The 9,120-nt window shown below is 44.2% G+C and overlaps 1 pseudogene; it reads right to left on the reverse strand.

Moving 5' to 3' along the window:
- Nucleotides 1–1,069: 1,069 nt before the first annotated feature.
- Nucleotides 1,070–2,745, reverse strand: LOC132578967 (forkhead box protein J2-like; annotated as a pseudogene).
- Nucleotides 2,746–9,120: the final 6,375 nt, after the last annotated feature.

Below are 9,120 nucleotides of genomic sequence, written 5' to 3' on the forward strand. Positions count from 1 at the left end.
TATCTCGAGCCAATCGGAGCCTAAATTGTAATGACTCAGATTAGTTTTGATACTAATGTAGTTAGGGAGCACTGCAAAACTCTTGGGACATAAGAAAGACTTGGAAAGAGCCTTCATTCCAATTTCTACTAAGTTAATGTCTCTGCTAAATGAAAAACAGCCCTTAATGGATAACGAGCAAAGAACACTCTATGACATATTGTAATTCATGCCAGGGTTTAACTCTGGGCTTAATTTGCTTGAACCTTTGAATCAATCTGAAATGAGCATTGGCTATATATTGTATCCACCCCTTTCTTCCATGGTGAAGCTCGAGGAGATCTACATAAGGTTCATAACAGGTCTCCTGATCAAGTACTGGCCTTGCTTATCCTTGCAAAATGGGGCGTATTATGTGTTTCCCAGTCATACCATTGGACCGCATGCTGCATGCCTTGTAGTCTCCCTCTCTATATGCTCAAGTAGCCATTCCCAAACTAGAATTAATGGGAAGGGCAACATTTTCAGACTTGACCTCAGAATTTTCTTACTTTAGGGACATGTCAAATGCATGATCTTCTTCCAGGTATGATGGTATATTTGTCTATGGCTCAGCAACCAACCTACATGATCAGCAGAATCTTGTCAGGCACAAACAAGTTAGAAATCAAGTGTTGGGAGGGCTTTGCATGAGCTTTAGGTAGAAAGCTATAATTCCAGGGATAAAAGATTGGCTTCTCCTTTTCATGCTGTTTTGTCTGCTTGTTGGACACTTCTTTTGCACCAGTACCACCAGATAAGATCATGAGATACCAGTATGTGGATTGTCTAATTCACTAATCTATAACAATTAAGCATCCCTAAATTAGTGCAAGTTTCTACTAACAAGCAACCCACTGCAGCTATTTTTTATTTTTTTTTTAACGAGTGACGATGGAGGAAGGAAAAGTCATACTCCAGGATTTCTCTCATGGCACCACAAAACAGTCTTCCACCAGCCCTCCCTCAACAGCTGCCAGGCAGCAGGTCACATCCAAGATCAGAAGATGGAGTGGGGGCGGGCTGTACACAATTATGGAGAATAATATTAATAAGAAGAAGAACAACAAACTAAAGAAGAGAAAAGAGGGCAAAACAGGGCATTTGGAAGGATTATTTTAGGCAGCATCTTACAGCAGCTTCTCTGGCAGAAGGAGAGGATATATACCTATATACGGGCAAGACAAAGAGGCGGAGGGAGCTAGCCCTGCTACTGAGTGCCCCCTTCCCCCCTAGACTCCCCTTCCCACCCCCTACACAAGGGACATGCGGTCAAGTCTGTAACTTGCTAGGTGATAAAATCCCAGTTGAAATCATCAGGGATTTCCTCACTGGAGCCTGGAGGTGGCTGTGGAACCACATGATGACCTGGGTAATTATATGCTGGAGAGTCCTGGATGGGCATCTGGTACATGGGAGATGGTCCAGAATAGAGACTCAGAGGCTGCGGCTGACTATAGGAGTTCACTTGGTTCACGAGCCGCTCTCGCTTGCCACTGTTCACGGCACAGGACTTGGAGATGCGAGGAGGCTGCTGGGGGCCTCCCAAGTGAAGGAGCTAGCCAGTCTGGGTCAGGAAGTGATTGAGGGAGTCACAGAGGTTGGCTATGTGATGCTGGTCAAGGGTCCAGTTCTTATGCTCAGCTTGGCATAGACTCTCCATCAACTCTGAGAACTGAGAGTGTTCAATGCTTGATCAGTTCAATTGGTTCACCATCTTGAAACTTTCTTTCAGGGAATCAATGTTGGGGCACCAATCTGAGGGGAATACAAAGCCAGCACTATTGATGGAAGCCTGCGATTGCTGCTGCTGCTGTTGCTGCGAATGGGAGTGTGGGTGGTGCTGCTGATGCTGGTGATATCCTCCATGTTGCATGGGAGAGGGGTGAAGGGACATCACAGGCCATAGTTCTCATTTGCCTGCTGCTGCTTGCCACCCTGGGATGGGCAGCCTTCTGGGGTTGGCGTGTGGAGGAAAGGTGCTGCCTTCACTGCTGAGGGCATCTGCTGCTGCTGTTGGTACTTGTAGTAACTGTGATTGGAGGGCTGCATGTCATCCAGGAGGGAAGAGAAATCATGCTAGGAGTAGGAGGAGGATTTCTCAAGCATCAATTTATACAAATTCCAGAATGACCAGTTCAGATCCTGGAAGTTGATCTCAGAGTAGGAGAATTTCAAGTTGTGGCTGGTGCTGTAGTGGGGTGGAGGCACATCCATTCCTTTGTGGTTCTGCCCTCTGGCCACAGTGGCTGCCACATCCACGGGCCCTGCGTTCTGACTGTAGCTGCCAATTGGTGAGGTGCTTTGCAGGGACAGCTGGGGCATGGACTCAGGGGACAGTGAAGTATCTGAGCTGACAGGGTCATCCCCCAGGGAGCTCTTGCTTGCTTCTTGCTCCGGGGAGTCCTATGATAAATCATCATCGGGTGGGTGCCGCCTCTTCCAGGAGATGTCAGGACAGGTATCTATTGTCCAGTAAGAACCCTTTCCAGGGTCATCCCATGGGTGAGGCACTTTCTGGAAGCATTTGTTCAGAGACAGATTGTGACAAATTGAATTCTTCCAGCCAATTCCAGCATTCTTGTAGTAGGGAAAGTTGTCACAAATCCAGTGATTGATCTCACTAAGGGTCATCTTCTTGGCAGGCGATGAATTGATGGCATAAGTGATCAGGGTGGCATAGCTGTAGCGCAGCTTCCGATCCTGATGGATTGCAGCTACTAACATTTTGAGTAAACCCGCCCTTGCTCCAGAATTAGGCAGCATCACTATTGGTTTCATTCATCCTTATCTGTATGTAAATCAGTGGAAGAAGGTGTAAAACCTAACCCCTGTCCCTGCACATGCTGCTTATGGAGCTAAGCACTTGGTTGGTGTTGCTCATTCACCAAGAACATTTCATCCACAGTCCACCCTACCACTTGATCCAATGATGGCTTAACTAAGGGTCATTCTGCTGTACTTAAGATGCCAATTAGCCTAACCTATACCATAGCAACTCACACTATTACTGCCAAAATTAATTAATGACCTAAGCAGTCAGGAGATCAGGCCTAATTAGAGAATACCACCCAGACAATTTGAAGAAATTCAGAAAATTCCTGCTTGATTCTTCAGATGTAAAGAGCTACTCCTACATTATCTACCAGGGGCAATTCACAGAAAACAGTCTATGTGGCAGGGAGCATGGCTTCCAGCTGGCTGATACACATGAGGTAGCAAATGGCTGATCAATAGTGCTCTTGTGCCCTGTTTAAAGTTCATACTGGCACAATGCAGTACTCCAGCCACATAGTCTCAAAACCCAAATGGGAGAACACTTAAACATGTGGATACATGACAGCTACAAGATGAAAAAGACAGCTTTCAGATGGAACATACAAGCATGTCAATCACTAGAATCATTTTAACCAGTTCTGCCAAGGGATGGGTGGGCCACAGCTTTGACCACAGACCCCCATGGGGCAGAGAGACAGTTTGGTGGCTGCTGTGGTGAGTAGACCCTCTAACCCATAGCCAACTGCAGTTGGGATTGGCAGCAATAAACCCTTTAGAGAACTGTTGCCCACTTCCCAGCTGAGCAACTGCAGTTGGCTGTAGGTCAGGCAGGACCCATTCATGTCAACTAGCAAGTCAGTTCTCTGCCTCTGATGGGAAACCAAGTCCCCCTTGCAAGCATCAGGATGCTCTAAAAGAACATGCACTATTAGTGTTGCCTTCAAAATGGAAGGACAAGGGCTGAGAAGGACATACCAACTCCTACTCTTGCTGCAAAGGAGAGAAGCCAGAGAAGAGAAAGAAACAGGTGGTTCAGAACACATTTCTCTCTTCTCCTGAGACCACAGGGGGAAGCAACATGAGAGGCAGTGAGGCCCAATGGACCCATGATACAAGGAAACACCATGGAGTGCATTCACCAAGGGTGACTTCCAATAACCTGCATCAAAACCATGTGCAGATTCAGAGTCCCCTATCCATTTTCCAGCATCTCAGGAGCAGGATAACTAAGGCTGCAATGCTAAGTAAAACAAAACTGGACTTATGTCTGAGTAAACCTGTTTAGAATTTTTCTATAAGCTCTCTGAGAAATGTGCTGGATTGGATCCAAACTACATTTCCCAGTGACAGAATGGAACTTTCCTGCCACACTGTGGGCATTTTCGCACTGACCTTACTCGGGAGCGACGTCCCTCTTCACCGCGCAGCGTCTGCGCAGATTTCGCACTAATTGCTCCGCAGAACCCGGAAGAGCCGCAAAGTCCCGCGGATTTTGCATCGCAAATGTAAACTGGTTTTTGGCCAGTTTACATTTGCGATGCAAAAGCCGTGGGACTTTGCGGCTCTTCTGGGTTCTGCGGAGCAATTAGCGCGAAATCCGCGCAGACGCTGCACTGTGAAGAGGGACGTCGCTCCCGAGTAAGGTCAGTGAGAAAACGCTCTGTCCTTCCACTGGAGCCCCCACTCTAAGAGATGCTGCTTATTGGGGATAAGGGTTCCTGAAGAATTATTTGAGGGGGGCCTGCAGCAGGAAGGGGAATTTGAAGAAATAGCCTATTTAATCTAGATCCCAGCCATTTTCTCTTATTTTTAATTAAACTTTAAGTGTCCCTTAAAGGACCTGGTACCTTTGATTCAAACATGAATACTGATTACCTAACTCTTTGATTCCTTGAATTCCTCCTTGGTAAGTCCAGTAGGTTGATCTACAGCTGAACTAAATGGTATATATTTCAAACAACTACTCCCAGTAGCTGTATCTGTGCTTGACTGAAGACTTTAGGATACCTTATAGTCCATGGTAGTAATAATTTTGGTTTATTTTGATGTGAAGCATTAAAACCTCAGTATTTCTGTAATCATATGCTGTGTCACACTCATATTTTTGTAACTGCCTTTGAGTTCTAATAGTATTCATGTTTTTGTGGAAATAAATATCTTTGGTGGACTAAACCCTTTCTGTTGCTACTCAGAATCTGTTTGACCACAAGAAGCTGGACTGTAGAACCCTGTATGTGTAAAAACTAGGGCTCGGCATTTGGTTAAGCCGAACAGAATAAAACCCTGAATAACAATAAGAAGACTGCAGATTTATACCCTGCACTTCTCTCTGAATCAGAGACTCACAGTGGCTTACAATCTCCTGAGCCTGCTTTGGTGGGGAGGGTGGGATATAAATCAAATTAAATAAATAAATCTTCTACAGTTTATTTAGCTGTATTTTGCCCTGCAGTCAGCCAAATCAGATTCTCTAATGTTATTCAGGGGCTGAATATGGCTGGCTGAATACTGTCAAATCAGTATTTAGCGGTATTTGGCTCTATTATACCCTATGGCAGAGATGTCAGACATATGGGCCATAGGTCAGAACCGGCCCTCCAAGGTCTTTAATCTGTCCCATTGGTAGAGCACACACACACCATGACCCCCCTTCCCCTGTGGAGCCTCTAACTCAAACCCCCTTCCCCCAAGGCACAATTAATCATACCCTATTTTGGCTTTGACTTCAATGACCCATAGGGTATGATGGGACCATATATTCAGGAATAGCTCAATATCTCCTGTATATTTGGGAATAGCCAAATCTGGTATTTGGGGATATTCAGCCCTCTTGAATATCTTGCCCCTGAATAACCCCAAATCCAGATTTTACCAGATTTTTCTTTTTGCACATCCCTAATAAAAAGTAGAGCATGCACTAGACTTCTTCAAACCTGGCTTGTTGATTTTTAGCTATGAAAAAGACCTGCACTGCAGGCAAAATTAATTAACCCCCAACTACCCCCTTTCTCACTGTCTCATGTAACCCTCTTTTGGTGATCTAAAGTAGTGTGATCCCACAAGAGCTCGCCAGCAGGACTCTTCTGATCATACAGTTCAGGATAGGTCCCCAATCTCCCTACTGCAGTATGAATTAGGTGCTGCTCTTGCTTTCTGTTCAAATAACACCGTCAGCATCAAATTCTGAATTACAGGTTGTTAAATGAGGCGTACTCCCTCAGAACCTAGTGTCTTTCATGTGTGAAGCAAAAATGGAAGCCCGATGCCTTCTCACAAATTTGATTCCTCACTTGGCTCACTCTACGTTTGACGGATGTCCTTGTTTCCTCATTCTTGAAGACATCAGCAGGATACCAGAGTGTGACACCCCCAAAAAGAGCTGGGCCTTTTGAATCTTTGGATCTTTCAGAAGGTCTTTCAGTCTTTACATCTATAGCTCAAAACTCTTGCTTTCAAATGTGCATATAAATTCCATGAGCTTAAGATCTGGAAAGTCAAAGCGCTAACAAGAACATTATTTACTAGGGAGCAATTGTGAAAATTAATGTACCAGTCCCCCCCCCCCACCCCACCCCCAGCCTGCTTTGCCTTTTTCTGGGTGGATTGTAATGGTAACAAACCTTATCTGATATCTACTGAAATTTGAGCAGAGAATTTAAAATAACAGCCTCTATGTCATCCCCTAATGCCCTCGTACAGTGTTAGTTAAGAAAATGAATCGTATCATTCTAATCCAGCTAGGCTCTCTGCGCATCGGCAACAATTTCCCACACAATAGAAGCAAAATTGAAATGCCATAGAAACAAACTCAGAGGGAATGAGCCAGCCCCCCTCCCTTAGTTTTATTACATTTACAGTCATGACAAAGTTCCTTGCTGCTATTTCCCTGTTGGTATTTTTACTAAAATCATTATATCATTAAATACAGATGCAAACATATCTGAAGATGGAACACACAGAGAGAGATAAACATATGACCATGACTAGTACATAATCCTTTGATCCTCCTCCAGGGTAGGTAATTCAAACGCAAGGATATAGGTGGGTTGGCAGCCATTGTGGTGTAATGGCTATGTAAAGGCAAGGATAAAGGTGAGTAGGCAGCCAGTGTGATGTAGTGGACTAGCATCTGGGAGACCTTGGGTATTCAGATCCCCACTCTGCCATTCAGCTCATGGGGTGATCTTGTGACAATCGCTCTTTCTCAGCTGAACTTACCTCACAGGAGTGTTCTGAGAATAAATCAGAAATGGAAAACCACGTTCCATTGTTCTGAGCTCCCTGGGGCAAGATTGGCTCACTCATCCTGGTAAACTTCATGGATAAATAGGGATTTGAAGCTGTCATCTGGCTCCTTGCCGAGCATGATATCGGCTCTTGAAGACGCTTCCATATGTTATAAGTATGAAGCTGCTGCATATATTGGCATCTGCATTTGTTTAGTAGAAAGAACTGCTTCACTTTCCTAGGTTCTCTTTTGTGGATATTGAGCTGAATGGGACAACAACAGAGACATGGCTAAATACAGTATATCTGTATGGGGGAAATTCTGAAGGAATTAAATTCTCAGAATCTAGTGACAGTATATACAGTCATTCAAAAAACTCTAACGTGCACTGCTACACACTACATACATGAACATATACATCAAACTGCCTTATACTGATTTGGACCATTGGTCCAATAAAGTATTGTTAGACTGGCAGCAGCTTTCCAAGTCTTTCAGATCTGGTCTATGACTGTTATAATAAACACCGAACTGTACTATCACATAAGAACATAAGAGAAGCCGTGTTGGATCAGGCCAATGGCCCATCCAGTCCAACACTCTGTGTCACACAGTGGCCAAAAACAACAACAAAACCCCAAGTGCCATCAGGAGGTTCACAAGTGGGGCTAGAAGCCCTTCCACTTTGCCCCCCGCCCCCCAAGCACCAAGAATACAGAGCATCACTGCCCCAGACAGAGAGTTCCAACAATACACAGTGGCTAATAGCTACTGATGGACCTCTGCTCCATATGTTTATCCAATCCCCTCTTGAAGCTGCCTATGCTTGTAGCCGCCGCCACCTCCTGTGGCAGTGAATTCCACATGTTAATCACCCTTTGGGTGAAGAAGTACTTTTATCCATTCTAACCTGACTGCTCAGCAATTTCATTGAATGCCCACGAGTTCTTGTATTGAGAGAAAGGGAGAAAAGTACTTTTTTCTCTAGTTTCTGCATCCCATGCATAATCTTGTAAACCTTGTAATTGAATCTGGAACCTTCTGTATGCTGAGCAAATGTTCTACCACTGAGCCATGGTACTACCCTATCATTTTTATTATTATTATTTAGGAAGTCAGGGATTCAAAAAAGGGGGTTACAGTCAATGCTCCCTCTGAGCTATGGAATCTTGTGAGCAAAAAATCTATTTTGTGAGCTACTGCATAAATTAGTTTGCTTTGGGGCATTTTTCCTGAACTAAGACAAAAATGTGTGAGCTGAAGGCTAAAATATTGGGAGCTAGCTTACACTAGCTCAGCTTAGAGGAAACCCTGGTTACAGCATAATTGCATTTGTCAAGGACAATCATGTAGCACAAAATTAACAAGGCAGAGAAACATTTTCTCTTGTATCCTTTTCATTATAATTTTTAAAACATCCTCTATATTAAAAAGTGCAAGCTATTGACACTTTTTGGATCTCCCATTGGCTGTGGTGTGACTCCATCAGCCATTGGCTCATCAACCACCTCTCAAGTTCTGTTGTGTTTCATTGGTTGAGTCAATTCAATCTCCAGCTAAGGGCATGGTAGGTGATTATGATTACAAGATTATGTTTACAAGGAGAAGACAGCCTTTGGAATGCTGATCAAGTTCTCCTCGTTTCTTTTGCTGTCTCCCTAAATGAGGACCCCTGCTTACATATTTTCAAAGTCATTTTGTCATCTTCTGACTAGACCCCAAAACTGCAAATCTACCCTTTCATAGGCTTTTCGAGTGCTCAGAGCCAAAGCTAATTGAATTGCCCTACAGACATTGCATTCCCCCCCCCCCCCCCCAGCATAAGGGCCAAAAAAGGTTGCCTACCCCAACACAGACACTGGGTATCTTGATGATTGGGTAGGATTTGCACTGACTCTCCAGACATGGTGGGGTCTAGTCAGAAGATGACAAGCTCTTCCCTTCAGTTCCATATAGTGGAATAAAAATGGTCAACCTCATTGGATTATTAAGTAAGAAAAAATGGATGCTACATTTTGCAAATTAAAAGTGGTGTAAAAATGGTAACTAGCCATATCTATCATGGCTTAGCTGAACATTTTTGGTGCCAGATTGTT

Source organism: Heteronotia binoei, chromosome 11, assembly GCF_032191835.1.
Source record: "Heteronotia binoei isolate CCM8104 ecotype False Entrance Well chromosome 11, APGP_CSIRO_Hbin_v1, whole genome shotgun sequence".
Classification (NCBI taxonomy): Eukaryota; Metazoa; Chordata; class Lepidosauria; order Squamata; family Gekkonidae; genus Heteronotia; species Heteronotia binoei.